The sequence below is a fragment of the Narcine bancroftii genome, chromosome 3 (assembly GCF_036971445.1).
Source record: "Narcine bancroftii isolate sNarBan1 chromosome 3, sNarBan1.hap1, whole genome shotgun sequence".
NCBI lineage: Eukaryota > Metazoa > Chordata > Chondrichthyes > Torpediniformes > Narcinidae > Narcine > Narcine bancroftii.
The window spans coordinates 224,858,902-224,875,757 of record NC_091471.1 but is presented as its reverse complement, the minus strand read 5'-3'; the positions used below and the strand labels follow the sequence as shown (position 1 = coordinate 224,875,757).

Below are 16,856 nucleotides of genomic sequence, written 5' to 3'. Positions count from 1 at the left end.
CGAATGGCCTGTATGAATAAATTTAAAATTAAAAAATTTAAATTAAACAACTTACAATAAAACCCATGGTACCTAGCATCTATGGAGATTGGTAGATGCCAAATGAGTGTATTTTCCAGTTGCTTGAGATTGCGTGGTTGTGTGATTGACAAACTCTCAGCGAGACAAGCCAATTTTAAACATGTATTTTTTGCCAACTTACTGACAAAAGGCAAAGGAGGAAAAACCCAACACCCAACCCCAACCAACCAATTTTCCCCTGCAACCGCTGCAACCGTGTCTGCCTGTCCCGCATCGGACTTGTCAGCCACAAACGAGCCTGCAGCTGACGTGGACTTTTTACCCCCTCCATATATCTTCGTCCGCGAAGCCAAGCCAAAGATTTATTCACTTTTTTTTGCTAGTTGCTTGAATTCATACCAGGGCTTTTACTATATTTTGAGCAGTTTATGTGATATAACAGTTAAAAAAAATGTAACTGAAACATTACAGCAGTAATGGCTGGTAAAAGTGTTCTGGGACACCCTGATCTGGAGAAATTACTTTATAAATGCACCTGTTTATTTTCCCCCCCCAAAAAAAATTCTTTTTTAGCTATTATTAACAGTGTTCATTTCAAGCACCTACATTATCTATAAGAACATAAGAAATAGGAGGAAGTGTAGGCCATCCGGCCCATTAAGCCTGTGCAACCATTCAATGAGATCATGGTTGATCTAATGACTGGCTCATCTCCACCTTCTATACCTACCTTTTTCCCATAGCCCTTAATTTCTCTACCATTTAAAAAATGATCCAACTGTGTCTTAAATATATTTACTGAGGCCACCTCCACTGCTTCAATGGGCCAAACATTCCATAGATTCACCAACCTCTGGGAAAAAAGTTCCTCTTCATCTCCATTCTAAATCAACTCTCCTGGATCTTGAAGCTATCTCCCCTAGTTCTAGTCTCCACTGCCAATGGAAACAACTTGCCTACCTCTACCTTATCTATGCCTTTCATAATTTGACATGTCAAAGATCCCTTCTCATTCTTCTAAATTCCTGTGAATACAGCCCCAGACATCTCAATCTCTCCTCGTGAGCTAATCCCCCTCATCTCTGGAATCAACCTGGTGAACAAGTCATATGGAATAAGTTCAGGTCCCATCACTGATATCTGTGTGTCAAGCCATTACAGCAAAAGAAACGTTGATACCTACACCCCATTCCCAATTAGCTAGTCTATCTTTCATCTGAACTACTATGTTACCTCCTGCACCAAATGTTTATTTGCCACAATAATTAGGAAGGGACAGTAAACATGAAAACCTGCAAATGCCGGGGTCTAGCACTAGATAAAGTTTCACTGAACTAGGAAGTGGAACCTCATCAAATACCTTTGGAAGTTGAATTTTCTAATTTTCACATCATCTACAGTAAAACCCTTGTTATACGGAATTCAAGCAACCGGCAAAAACAAATTGTGGAAAATAAATAGGTAAAAATTGCAAAAGTTTACAAGTGGCACGCTTCATCGTTAGTTCACCAATCATGCAATGTACAATCCCAAGCAACTGGAAAATTCACTTATCCAGCATCTACCAATCCCCATAGGTGCCAGATACCAGGGGTTTAACTGTATTGCACCTTCATGAACTCAAATGTATTGAGCACGCATGATTTCCCATTCACAATATCAAACTGAACTTAACAAAATACTTTGAATTAATTGTACGTGCATCAAAATAGAGAAAGTCCAGTCATCAGTGGATGGGCACCTCAATCCACAAATCATGTTTAATTTTGGTCCTACAGTATGGAGACAGACCTTCCTGTCCACCAAACTACACCACCCATTTACACTGATCTGATTTTATTCTCCCTACATTCCCAGATTCTATCATTGCCCATCACACCTGCGATACTTGCAGCGGCCAATGAGCCAACTTGGGGTGTGAGAGGAAACCAGGGTAAGCAGACAAACTCCACACACTCAGTACTGGAGATCAGGACTGAACTTGGGTCACTGGATCTGTGAAGCAGCAGCTCTGCTTAATTTGGTATGTCATCAAAGACTCTTGCTAATTTCTACAGGTGTACTGTGGAGAACATTCCATCTGGTTGCTTCACTGTCTGGTATGCTAATTCACAGGACAAAAGGAAAACAGCGTTCTGAACTCAGCCTCAGACATCACAGTCATCAGTCTCCTTTGAGGACATCTACAAGAGGCCGTGCCTTAAGAAAGCAGTCTCAATCCTCAATGACCCTCATCACTCAGGCCATGCCCTCGTCACACTGCTACCAGCAGGAAGGAGGTACAGGAGACTGAAGGTGAACACCCCTCACACCAACCCCCCCACCCCCAGCAGCTCAAGGGCAGCTTCTTCTTCAACTCTGCCATCAGATTTCTGAACAAACCGCAGGTACTACCTCACATTTTCTTATTTTTGTGCACATTTAATTATTTTCAAATGTAATTCTAGCGCAATGTTTGTAACGTAATGCCTGCCGATAAACCACAGATTTTGTGACATGTTCATGACAATAAATTCTGATTCTCTTTGGCTGCACCCACTGTAACACCTCCACAAAATCCAGTCCGTACCTTCTAGGTATTAGAAGGTACCACTACAGCGGGACTGCGCAACACAGGGGAGCTGAGGTCCAGCAATGAGCAGTGCCCAGAATAGAGCACTTGCATATCATTCATTTGTCATAACTGGCAACTTTAACGTTATTTAACATTAATAGAAATAGTCAAACCTCTGGCTGGGATAAGACTTCTGAGGAAAATGCACAATGGTCAGACCATTTTATATGAGGATCCATGCTGTAAACCATATAACCATATAACAATTACAGTACGGAAACAGGCCATATCGGCCCTTCTCGTCCGTACCGATTTAAGTTGAAACTTCACTAGTTCCACCTCCTTACTCCCTGCCCATAAATCCTCCAACCTCCTTTTAAACAACAAAACTGACCTTGCTGCAACCACTTCTTCCGGAAGGTCATTCCATTCACCCACCACTCTCTGAGTGAAGAAGCTTCCTCTTATGTCATTTCTAAAGTTTTTCCCCCTAACCCTTAACTTATGACTCCTCATTCCATTCTCTCTTATCCTCAAGGCGAAGAGCCTATTCACATCTACTCTATCCAACCCCCTCATAATTTTAAATACCTCTATCAAATCCCCTCTCAACCTTCTATGCTCCAATGAATATAGACCCAGTCTCCTCAATCTTTCTCCGTATTCTAGATACTGCAATCCAGGCCACATTTTACTAAATCTTCTCTGCACCCTCTCCACCTTATCTATATCCTTCCTATAATTTGGAGACCAGAACTTAGCCTCCAATGCCTTGTACAGTTTCGACGTCGCCTCCAAGCTCCTATATTCTATGCTATGATTTATAAAGGCCAGCATACCAAAAGCCAACAAAATTCACCATTGGGCTATTAACGCTGATGAACACAGCTTTGTTGCATCAGCAATGCAAGTAAGCACTTGAAGATCAAAGCCATTTCTCCCTCAGCACCAGAAGAAAGACCAAGATTTCCAACCTGTCTTCAAGGTGCATGTCTTTTCTAGGGCCACTTGAGGGCAGATTTGCCTAGGAGTAATTGGGAGTGTGTGTGTGTGGTGGGGGGGGGTGGACACAGAAACAAGCACCATATACAACCACTGCCAGATGGCAGGCAAATGGGGCAGGGAAGGTGGTGAATAAGAATGAGGAAGAGAGGATTTTCCACTAAGCAGGACAATCTCAGGATCCTCCTGGTCATTCACTGCCTTTCTCGGCAGCGGAAGCCTGCCAGACTTAAAACTGTTCATTACACAAAAGCAGGTATTCATTTCCTGGATTCCAAAGCGGCATATTCAATTGACCATTGTCCATTCCTGCTGGCTGTATTTATTGAATCATTTCCATTGAGTGCAGAACTGCCTATGTTGGGAATCTAAAATGTATGAAGGTGCCTCATCTACGCAGACAACTCCCAAAATGCTTCATATGCGCAGTAGACTGGGGTTGAATTTCAAAATTACATTATACATTTATTTTTATTTAGACATGCGACACGGTAACAGGCCCTTCTGGCCCACGAGGCCGTGCCACCCAATTACACCCAATTGACCTACAACCCCCGTGCATTCTGAAGGGTGGGAGGGCCCGAAGGAAACGGGGAGAACATGCAAATTCTTTACAGACAGCATCGGATACAAACCCAGCTCTGTAACAGCATTGCGCTAACCGTGCCACCCTAAGACTAAAAGAATGTGCAAAAGACTAAAAGAATTATGCAGAGACAATTGCAATAAAATTCCCCAAAGTGTATTGTATACACAAAGTCTGTGATTTGAAGGTGCACTGTATACACAGATGGCTGCAACAGTATTCCAGAAAGCAGTTCTTCACGCACAGATTGCCAGGTCATGCTTAGAGATTGGGTTTCTGCCTAATCCCATCTTGTCATTGCTGTACAATTGTTGAGTTGCAGCTATTAAAACAAGTTATGAAAATATCGCCATCACTTTAAATGGGCAATTTTGTCAGGCGTTCCAATTGACATTTCTATTAATAGACCTTCCCTGCGATTTCTACGCACCAAATTTATAACAAAGCTGATTAAAATGATGTTACTGGCTCATCAATCTCATTCAAAGCACTCTTCTATTTCAAACAGTGAGGTTATGAGCAACTGCAAAATAAATATTACAAATATGTTTCTATGTCATGCAAACAAGGACCAAGGTCACCTCATACTTCATGAGAACAGAGCAGCAGAATAATAAAAACACCAATTGTGAAACCCAGTTTTGCCACAGAAATTTAAATTTTACTCATCGTAGAATGTAACTTGATAAGCACTGTTTTTAATTAATCTACAAATTAATCAGATTGAAACTGTAATTTTGGCACTTTTTTGTTCCTTTTCTAAATTAAAAGAAATTAATTACCTCCAGGCATACAGGAGCCAATACATTCCTCTCGATCTGGTTTTCCTAATGATGAGTGGAGATCAACTATCCACACAAGAAAGAAGGAAGAGATAATGAAGTGCTTCAGACATTACCAGGTATCATAATTTAACCTAAGGAAGCAGTCCTTTGAAATGGGGCTAACGTTACATTATAAGTTGGAAATCATTTTATAAGAAGAATTATTTTCTTGTTCACTTGTAGGAACATTCCTTGTTAAATGAGTTTTATTTGGTGAGTATGTTGGTGATGGGGAGTGGGGGGGATGTAACAGATCATTTCAGTGCAAATTTTGCCACCTGCCATATTTTCGATGCACTGATTATAGCTCTGACTTACCATAAATGGTAGCAGACTCGGTAAAGAAGACTTTTTCTTCACATTGAATTTGTAACTAAAGTATGGAATTGTCCCTAGAGTCCTAAATGGCCTTCAACAGACATGTCCTAATGAAGTAGAGTTAAAATCTGTGATAAATTAATGAGAATGTTCCTTTTAGTGCGCCAATCATCCATTCACTTTACTGTTAGAGCACCTTTAATTATTGTTACTAATGATAGAGTTTTTGGGTCACTGCTTTCAGGAGGAAGCAGGAAACTTCTTTCTGCTGAAGAGGCATTGTGTAGCCACTTCCACATACAGTAACCAGCAGCTGATATTTATATCTCCCCGCACCACGACTTACTGTACATTTTACCTTATTCACACATTATGCTTAACTGTTTCACTCCTTGGATACTAGATATCATATTTTCACCAAATCACTTTCAGCATTGAGTTTTGTTAAACATGATGAAAGATTATTCATTGATCATTTGCATTTATCTTTATAATCATATAACAATTACAGTACGGAAACAGGCCATATTGGCCCTTCTCGTCTGCACTGATTTAAGTGAAACTCCAACTAGTTCCACCTACCTGCTCTCTGCCCATAAACCCTCCAACCCCCTCACATCCATGTACTCATCTAACCGCCTTTTAAATGACAAAATTGACCCTGCTGCAACCACCTCTTCCGGAAGGTCATTCCACTCAGCCACCACTCTCTGAGTGAAGAAGCTTCTTCTCATGTCACTTCTAAAGTTTTGCCCCCTAACCCTTAACTTATGACCCCTTGTTCCAATCTTCCCTACCCTCAAGGGAAAGAGCCTATTCACATCTACTCTATCTATCCTCCTCATCATTTTATATACCTAAATCAGATCTCCCTTCAACCTTCTATGCTCCAATGAATAAAGATCCAGTCTACTCAGTCTTTCTCTGTATTCTAGATACTGCAATCCAGGCAAAATTTGATGTAATTGATGGACATGTGTCCATAACAAAATACAGTACTTTCTAACTAAATTTATGTTATTAGATATACACAAAGGCACAAAGGTCATAACATTTGGTGGCACAGTTAGCGCAATGTTTAGTGCAATGCCTTTACAGCGGCAGCGGCCGCGACCGGGGTTTGAATCCCACACTGTCTGTAGGGAGTTTGTATGTTTTCTCCTTGTCTGTGTGAGCTTTTCCAGGGGGCCTCCCATATTCTCCCACCATTCGCCACGTGCCAGGGGGTTTAGGTCAATTGGGTGTAAATTGGGCGGCACAGATTCAGGAGCCGAAATGGCCTGTTACTGTGCTGTATGTCTAAATTTAAATTTTAAAAATTTTAAAAATTATTTTGCAACGATCATGTGGTTTTATGATTCACACTAAACCAGGGGTGGCCAAACCATGGCTTGTGAGCCACACGCGGATCTTTGACATATAATGTGCGCCTCGCGGAAGTATGTTGGTTGGAGGAGATTTCAGCACCCAGAAGCAGCCTCAGGACACTCCAAATCCATGAAGCCAGATCAGGGGGACCCAGGATGATCACAGCCCAGGCTGTGTGACAAGGAAAGGGAAGAGGGAGTGGGCACTGGAGGAATGGCCCCTGCAAGGTGCCGCCAATGTGGAGTGTGCAGTTGGAGGGACAGGCAAAGCTGAGGGTCCTCTGCAGGGAGTGGCCAGAGAGGTCGGGAAGCTGGGCTGGGCCACGAGAGCTCCAATGAGGCATGGCCTGCCCCAGAGGCACTCTGGTGGGGGGGGGGGGGGGGGGGGGTGAAGCAAGATGATGGGGAAGAGAGGTTGGAGGAGGTTCCCAATGAGGATATCGTCCAGGTGCCACTAGGACAGGGCTGGAGCTGGCAGCAGCAAAGGTCCTGTCAGTGACAAAAGGCAGGCCACTATCCTACCGGATGAGGAGTCAGTACCAGGCAGCACAGAGGTTAGACCGCTCCATATCTAGCCTCCACACCCCCCATCCCACCGGCGACTGGGAAGTGGGGAGCGGAGGGTGAGATGGGGAGGAGCAGAACTGTGGCCCCCACAGCAGAAAGAAGCTCTGCCTCGGGCTGCTTCCCATATCTTGCACTCAGCTGTAAACACTGCAATGGCGCAGGTATTTGCAGAGACCAGTGGCAGCAGCGGTCTTGAAGAAAATACATTAGAAACAGGAGCAGGAGTCGTCCATCCGGCCCGTTGAGCCTGATCCTACATTCAAAGAGATCACAGCTGATCTGGCCCTGGACCAAGCTCCCCCATTCTTCCATATCCCTTAATTTTTATCTTACTGTATCTTAAATATACACTGATTATCCAAAATCAGATTTAACAAAATCCTCAGATATCCACAATTTTTTTAAAAATTTGGATAAATCAGGATAAATCAGAAATCCTCATTTATCTGAATTTTTTTGAGCTTAACTGATTGGGGACGCCAGGCTCCCGGCGGCACCAGTGGACCTTGGGCTCCATGTGGCAGTGGGGACCTCAAGCTCCCAGACAGGAGCGGGACCCTCAGGCTCCCAGCATGAGCGGGGCCTCGGTGGGGAGGTGTCGGTGATCGGCGGTGGCCAGCATTTTCTTTGGTGAGAATTAAACATTATTTTAATGCTTTAAAAGCCTTCCCTTGTTTGTTGTTGTTGTTTAAACACTGCTACAAGTGATTTGTTGTTGCTACTGGACTGTTTTTTTTAAATGACTTGCTCTCCAAGAAAAAAAAATGTTTATCTGAAATAGGCCCGGTCCTGACTCTTTCAGGTAATCGGAGTTGTATTGTATTTAATGAGGCAGCTGCAACTGCTTCCGTGGGCAGAGGTTTGCACAGGAAATCATCCAGGATTTTGAAAATATTTGGTGTGTATATGTGTACATTTTGATTCTTGGAACTAATACAAATTAGCACTTTAAAAACTACATATGTGAATAAATATTAAAACATCCATATATTTCTTAATATTTAGAAAAAACCTTTGAAACAAAATAATAATATTTTTTCACATCTCATGGCTCTCATACATCTGAAGTTTATTGTTTGTGGCTCTTTTGTTAAGTAAGTTTGGCCACCCATGCACGAAAGGAAAAATGTAATGCTGTGACAGCCCACTCACTATGCATGCAAACCGGCTCCCAAAATGTCGGTCACGTGTTAGCAAAGAGGCAGACCCACTCACCGACACAACCACCGACTCCTGCACCTGAGCACTAATTGCAACATGGATGGCACGTTTTGGACTGCCAGCCCACATAACCTCCAACAGAGGTTCTCAATTCACCTCCAGCCTGAGGTTGGCCTTTGGGGAATGCAGCTATACCACATGACTGCATACCACCCGGAGTCAAACGGGATAATAGAACGTTTCTACAGGCATCTAAAGTCAGCGTTCATGGCTCACCTGAAAGGGCGTATCTGGGTAGATGAACTTCCCTGGGTCCTACTAGGAATCTGCACAGCACCCAAGGATGATCTGGGTACCCAAGGAAGACCTGGTCACCTCGTCAGCCGAGTTGGTTTACAAAGCACCCCGGTCGTCTCCGGAAAGTTCGTCCCAGCACCACGGGGCCAAGAGGAAGGATCTACAGTAGACCTGGACAGACGATATGAGAGACTTGGTAACCTGGCCCCCATGCCAACATCACAGCATGGGCAGACCCAGATCAGCGTGCCCAAAAACCTGCAAAATTGTAAATTAGTTTTTGTAAGGAGGGGTCACATTGGGCACTATTGCAGAGAATGTACGAGGGGCCATTCAGGGTGCTCAAGAACAATGGGTCCACGTTCGTTTTCAACATGGGGGGGAAGAGGAGGTTTTCACAATAGACTGACAGAAACCGGGTCATGTAGACTTGGAAGTCCAGACACCGCAGTGCAGGGACAGACCACCCAAATAGAGACCAATCCAGACTTTGGTGTCTGGAGGGGTATCGCCAGTTCTGGTGGAGGGGAGGGGAGTTATGTAGCGGCCTACTCACTACACACGCAAACCAGCTCCCAAAATGGCAGTGGCACATTGGCAAAGAGGCTGGCTTCCAATCAAGATGGCACAGGGCTTCCTTCATCGAGGAGAGAAAGCCTGCATGTGGGAAGAACGCTTGTGCCGGAAGTGGCAGAAATGGATGTGTGTATAAAGTCAGGCCTCAAGACCCAAATAAACCATTCTTGAGAATGATTCCAAATGTGTATGTGGTCGTTACTTTAGCGCTGGGCTACAATGCTAAAAAGAGATTAACAACTGCTTGATGTACGATTGCTGCAGCGATCAAACAAGTTTATTTTGCAACATTGGCTTTCTAGCCTTGCAAAGTGTGCAGTAACGTCCCTGTTATCCGGAAACAAGCAACCACCAGCCTCAAGCAACCAGCAAATAAAAAATTGGCGCACCTCACCATTAGTTCGCTAATCACACAGCACGTAATCTCATGCAACTGGAAAATTTACTTACCTGCTATGTACTAATCCCCATAGATGTAAGAAAAAAGGTTTTTTTTACTGCATTTAACCAATCCTGAGAATGAAAGTTTAAATTTGTGATTTATGACAGATTATCAAACTAATTTTATCAATATTTTCAATGATTGCATTTGTTTTCCAAGCTCAGAGAAATAGTGAAGGACAAAACAAAAACCATTAACACAGGTGTTTGTGTTATTTCCAAGTATGACTGGAAACAAGTACATGGTGAAAATTAAAACAAGCTGCAGTTGGCTGCTACTGAGAAGAAGAATTTCAAGATTCCTTTTATTGTCATGTAATAATACATTAAAAATATAACACGCAGTACATGATATACCCGTAAGGCAGACAACAAGTCATCATTCCAGATGTCAGCCATGGTAATTAATTTGCTGCCAGCTCATTTAAAAATTCCAAACTTTATACCAAAATTATCTCTGACCGTCTTGATCTTTTGTAATCACAATGCAATGCAACAATTTTAGACAACTATAATTTGAATAATGATTTGGCATGAAAAATTCACATTTAAAACTCTGCAAATTTTGGTTGAAACTTGAGGCACACAGAGAACCATGGATGCTGGAATCTGCTGGAAGAACTTAGCGTTTGTTCGGCAGGAGAGAAAAAATGCTCGCACTGATTAAGGGCTTCGGCTTGAACCGTCAACCATTCTATTTCTCCCACTGATGATGCTTGGGCCACAGAGTTCCTCCAGCAGATTGTGCTTGGTTTGAAATTGTTTTTCCTTTCACAGGATGAAGTTATTCAGCCCATCGAGTCTGCTCCCCCAATCTGTTCTCATATCTAGTTCCAAGTTCCAGCCTTTTCCCCATATTCCTTGATACTCTGACTAATTAGATACCTATCAAGCTCCTCTTTAAACTTCCACCATGATCAGGCCTCCACAGCTGTAGGTGGCAATGGATTCCATAGATCCATGACCCTCTGGCTAAAGAAATTTCTCCTCATCTCTGTTTTAAATGGATACTTCCTAATTCTAATGCTGCGTCCTCTTGTCCTGGATTCACCCACCAAGGGAAACACCTTATTCACATCTACTCTGTCCAATCCTTTCAGCATTCGAAATGTTTCTATGAGATCCCCTCTCATTCTTCTCGACTCCAATGAATTCAGTCCAAGAGCCACTAAACGTTCCTCATATGTTAGCCCTTGCATTCCAGGAATCATCCTGGTAAATCTTCTCTGAACTCTCTCCAACTCTATTGCATCCTTTCTAAGATAAGGGGCCCAAAACTGCACACATTACTCCAAATGAGGTCTCTCCATTGCCCCTCAGAGCCTCATCAACACCTCTTTACTCTTATCCACTATTCCTCTTGAAATGAATGTCACATAGCATTCACTTTCTTTACTGCCAATCCAACCTTGTGGTTAAGCTTTAGGGTATCCTGAACGAGAACCCTGCAAGTCCTTTTGCACTTTCAAATTTTGAATTTTCTCCCCATCCAAATAATAACTTGCCTGTTTATTTCTTCTTCCAAAATGTACAACCATACATTTTTCAACATTGTATCTCATCTGTCATTTCTTTGCCCTCTCTCCTAAACTGTCCAAGTCTCTGCAACCTTTCGGTTTCTTCAACACTTCCTACTCTACCACCGAACTTGGTGTCATTTGCAAACTTGGCCACAAAACCATTCAATCCATAATCTAAATCATCAATATACATTGTAAAGAGAAGCGGCCCCAACACTGATCCCTGCGGAACACCACTAGTAACTGGCAACCAACCAGAACAGGATCCCTTTCTTCCCATCCTTTGCTTTCTGCCTATCAGCCAATGTTCCATCCAATCTAGTATCTTTCCTCTAATTCCATAGGTTCTCATCTTATTAAGCAGCCTCTTATGTGGCACCTTATCGAAGGCCTTTTGAAAATCCAGATACACAACATCCACAGCCTCTCCCTTGTCCATCCTACTTGAGATTACTTCAAAAAATTCCAATGGGTTGGTCAGGCAGGATTTTCCCTTCATGAAACCATTCTGGCTTGGACCTATAATGCCATGCACCTCGAGGTATTCCATAATGTCGTCCTTGAAGATCGACTCCAATAACTTTTTAACTAATGATGTCAGACTATAGGCCTATAACTTCCTCTTTTCTGTCTCCCTCATTTATTAAACAGCGGAACTACATTTGCAACCTTCCAATCCTCTGGAACCATACCTGAGTCTATTGATTTCTGGAAAATCAATTCCAATGCCCTACATTCTCCATGGCCACCTCCTTCAGAACCCATGGGTGCACCTCATCCGGTCCTGGAAACTTATCTACTTTTAGTTGACTCAACTTAAGTAAGCACTATCTCTCCAGTAATCCTGATTGTATGTAATTCTATTCCCTGAGATCTCTGATTATCAGGTATATCGCTATTGTCTTCTTCAGTGAAGACTGAAACAAAATACTCATTCAGTTCCTCTGCCATCTCTTTGTTACCCATTATAATTTCTCCAGCATCAGTTACGATCGGTCCTTTAGTTACCCGGGTCTCTCTTTTACTCTTTATATAATAAAAAAAACTCTTAGTATCCTTTCATGTTATTAGTCAACTTCCTTTCATAATTCATCTTTTTTTCCTAATGACTTTCTTGTCTCTTTCTGTGTTTTTAAAAGTTTCCCAGACCTGTTTTTCGACTAATTTTTGCTTCCTTGTCTGCCTTCCCTTTTGCCTTTTATTTTAGCCTTAACCTCTCTTGTTCGCCACATTTGTACCATTTTTCCATTCATAATTTTCTATTTTCTTGTACTATATCTATGCTGCTTTTTATTTCTTATAGAAATATCATCCAATTCTGCTCTGTCATCACCCCATCTAGCTTACTTTTCCAGTCACTTGGGCAGTTCCTCTCTTACTCTCTCTCACCTGTAGAATTTAATTCTCATTTTAGTTGAAATCAAAAGTGTGTTAAGCATAGTTTCTTTGTTAGAACATTTTTCAGTTTTCTTTGTCCTTAACTGTTCAATTTCATATATATATATATATATATATGTGTGTGTGTGTGTGTGTGTGTGTGTGTGTGTGTGTGTGTGTGTGTGTGTGTGCGTGTGTACGTGCATGCATGTGCATCTGTGTGTGTATATACAGTAAATAATCTATATTTACATACTGTACACACGCACACACACACACACACACACACACACACACACACACACACACACACACACACACACACACACACACACACACACACACACACAAACTAGAGCATGTACTGATTCCAAGACATCACACATATTTTAATGATCCATGCAATGATGAAAACCATTTGTAATTATTCCAGCATGTATTGGCATAGAACATGGGTAACTTCCTTTCCCCAGTTGATCACAGAAGATTTCTCCGTTATGGGCACTGCTTCAGCTCCCTTACTTGCCTGGAGGGGGCACTAGTGAGTAACTGATTTGATAATTCAACCAAATGCACCCTTTTCAATTAGCAATGGGACCTCATACCTGGAGATTAACAGAGGTAGATGGAGCAGACAGTTAATTATAGCTTTAGCTCCAAACTGCAAGTTAATGAATTTTAAAGTGAATCAATTAATAGCTAATTGGGTTACATGCATGGAGCTTGAATTGGAATCTTGAAGGGTCGAGGCTTTGTGAAAAGGCAGAGGTTACTTCCTTTTATTTGATATAAGAGCGAACATTCTCTCAATACGATCATGCTTTTGTTCCTGCTTATGACATTTTTAATTGATAATTAATCAATATTTTTGCTAATCAAGTTACCAAAGCAATTCATTCCATAAGATGTACAAAACTGTAATAAACCCTTCATTATCAGATGTAACATTCTACTTCATGTATATCTGAGCAGGAATCACTAATGAATTACATCACAAATCTTTACAGATTTATGAAAATAATTTATGATTAATAATTGAAAACTGGGTGAAAAATTGTCCTGGTCTTTTGCACAGAACAGGCAGAAAGACATTGAGAACAATTATACATTCTGCCCAGAGATTTTGTGAGCATCAAATGCTGAGGTGCAGCAATAGTGTCTTCAGACATGATAAGAGCAAATGGGGACAGTGCATTTTATTTCCTGCGGCTCATTTATTTATAGCCTTAAATGAAGACATTTCAAGTGCCGGAAAAGCATTGTTTGGTTTTCAGTTTCATTTTCCTGTATTTTATTTATTGAGATCATAGTGGATCCGCATTAAAATTAATATTTAGGTTAATGTTAAGCTATATTTCTTATAAATATGTCTTAGGTTAGTTGTGGGTTGGTTACACCTCACTGTCAAAAGTCAAAGGAGGAAAAACCCAACACCCAACCCCAACCAACCAATTTTCCCTTGCAACCGCTGCAACCGTGTCTGCCTGTCCCGCATCGGACTTGTCAGCCACAAACGAGCCTGCAGCTGACGTGGACTTTACCCCTCCATAAATCTTCGTCCGCGAAGCCAAGCCAAAGAAAAACAGGGTTACACACAGAGGTCACAGTACCATTATACCTAGAGAAGAGAGTTCATTCTCTGAGTCGATACGACATAGCCATAATGGAAAAGAAAAGCATTCTTAATTGAAACTCAAGCACAAGGTGTGGTTCTTAAAAGCAATTAAGTTTCTTGAACAGAGATGAGGTTAGTCAAGAAGTCTTGCAGAAATTAATCTAAAACCTTTAAGGATTCCAGTATGTGATTTCCAAGAATTGGGACAGACCTCATGGATGACATAACTGTCACATGATTTGGAGAAATATATTATCAAATTCAGACTTTTTTGGATCAATTTGCAGAAGTCAAATCCCTGTGACACACACAGGAGTTGCAAACTTAGGTTGAATTACAGTGACCAGAATAGGTGCTGTTATGTATTACTCTTGAGAAGAGGGAGACACAGAATAAGTAGATTTCAAAAGAGAAGCCTACTTCTGACTGTCTCTTCAAGATAAAGAGGATAGTTTGATTTAGGAACACAGATTCCAAAATCTTCATTCAAAAGAAGAAAATTTGATCCTGGGAAGACAGGACTTGCATTATCCCATTGTCGCCGATTTCTTCGGGACTCTATAATTATTTAAATAGAAAACACAGCCCGGGAGATCGTTTCAGAAGAGTTTATTGACAACGTTAACCTTAGAGAGTCCACAACAGAGACTCTGCCCGTTTCAGGCAGAGAACAAACTTTTATAACTCGAAACAAACAAGTCTTCAATCAATTGCTACAGGATATGTACTCCCTCTCACACAGTATGGTTACAAGACAGATTGAAAAGCAGGAAACAGATAAGGATGCATCCTTATCACATTCCAACAACTTCGTGTGAGTTACTCCCTCACCCCCTTCTGTCTTGGCATCTACTTGATTAAAGTCATGTTTCCTTCCTCAATTCCCTCCTTGCAGATCAAAGATCTGGGAGCATCCTCTTTGTCCTGGCAATTGGATATGGACTCGCTGCTGTACCCTTTTTATTGTCTCGTTAACCTGTCCCACCAGTGTGCGCACTCTAACCCACATGCAAATGATCACCATAAGTAAGGCCTCTAGGGCCGCAAACATAAACACAACAGGGTGCCATGCAAGGTGTAGGGTGACGAGGCTCTGGGTGACCATCCTTTAAAAATGCCCCACCAGTGATGGACACTAAGTTGAGTGACCTGGTCGGCTATTCGCTCCAGTTGTGCCTCCCTGTAAGTCAGGTCGACCTTAGCTTGGCTTAAGGTGCGGCCTAGTTTCTGGAGCATTATGGTGATTTGCTCTTTTTCTTTTAGCAACTGCTGCAACTTGGCTATAATTCACCGTCGGCCCGAGTAAGGGGCCGAGATGGGCAGTTCTTTCTTCACTAACCTGTGTCATAGAACCTATGCGAAAATGATGATTTTCCCTAGGGATATGGATTGTGTAGACCTTTTCTAAACAACCATGTACAGGGGGAGAGAGTGTCTTTTGGCCATTCATGATTATCTCCAAATGCCTGTACATGCATACTTCATGGGATCGCACCTCCACTACAATCGTCCAGTTTACGGCCACTAGCAACCAAGTGCATGTGCCCTCTGTATGTCTCATAGTGCACGGGTCATACAGAGCAGAATGTAGCGGACATAGCATCCCATCAGACCATTGAGCACAAGACTGTTCAGTGTGTGTGCGACCGTCCTCATCTACCCAGGTTCCTCGGAACATCGGCTCCCAGAATTGGGCTCCGACCAGTTGGGGGATTGGCTCGAACTGGTACCAGGTGGATGCATTCTGTCCCTTCACCAGCTGCATGGTGACATTGCATCCCCTACGGTTACAGCGTGTATGCTGCAGGTCTAGGTGGAGCCAATACTGCGTCAGGTTAAACATAACTTTCAAAGTTGCCATATGGTGAGACAATACCTTTCTTTCTAGTTCTGCCCATAGTAACTGAATCAAGATCTCTGAGAGCGCACATCTAGTATAGTTGTGCACCACCCTGGTTTAACCATATAACCATTTACGGAGCAGAACCAGGCCATGGTGGCCTTTCGAGTCCGCACCGGTTCACTAGAACAACTCCACTAGCTCAAACCTCCCGCTCACCGCCACTAACCCTCCGACCCCCTCAACTCCATGTACACATCCAACCTTCTCTTAAATGACAGAAGGGATCCTGACACAACTATCTCATTCGGAAGTTCATTCCATTCTGCCACTACTCGCTGAGTGAAAAAGCCACCTCTAATATTTCTCCAAAAGTGTTGCCCCCTTACCCTTAACTCATGGCCTCTTGTTCCAACCTCCCCTGCCCTCAAGGGAAAGAGTCTGTTTATGTCTAGTCTATCTATTCCTTTCATAATTTTAAATACCTCTATCAAGTCCCCTCTCAGTCATCTACGTTCCAATGAATAAAGTCCCAGTCTCCTTAATCTCTCTCTGTAATCCAGATGCTGTAAGCCAGGCAACATCCTTGTAAATCTTCTCTGCACCCTCTCCACCTTATCAATATCCTTTCTATAATTTGGAGACCAGGACTGATCCCCAAAGATGTTTCCTATCTCAGCCATTAGTCGCGCGGTAAGGGTCCATGTTCACATTTGGGCCCGATATCCCAATTCTATTTCCTCCTGCCCTGTGTTTCCCCATGGATTTCTGATTCCGATTCCTTCCCCAA

At 42.4% G+C, this 16,856-nt stretch overlaps 1 long non-coding RNA gene across 1 annotated transcript in view; it reads left to right on the top strand.

Annotated features, from left to right (window-relative positions):
• Nucleotides 1-2,141: 2,141 nt before the first annotated feature.
• LOC138758182 (uncharacterized) overlaps nt 2,142-16,856 on the top strand; it is a 104,099-nt gene continuing 89,384 nt past the window's right edge. Inside the window, exons 1-2 of the long non-coding RNA XR_011354197.1 lie at nt 2,142-2,408; nt 4,952-5,064. This is a non-coding gene — a long non-coding RNA (uncharacterized lncRNA). The remainder of the gene's footprint in view (nt 2,409-4,951; nt 5,065-16,856) is intronic.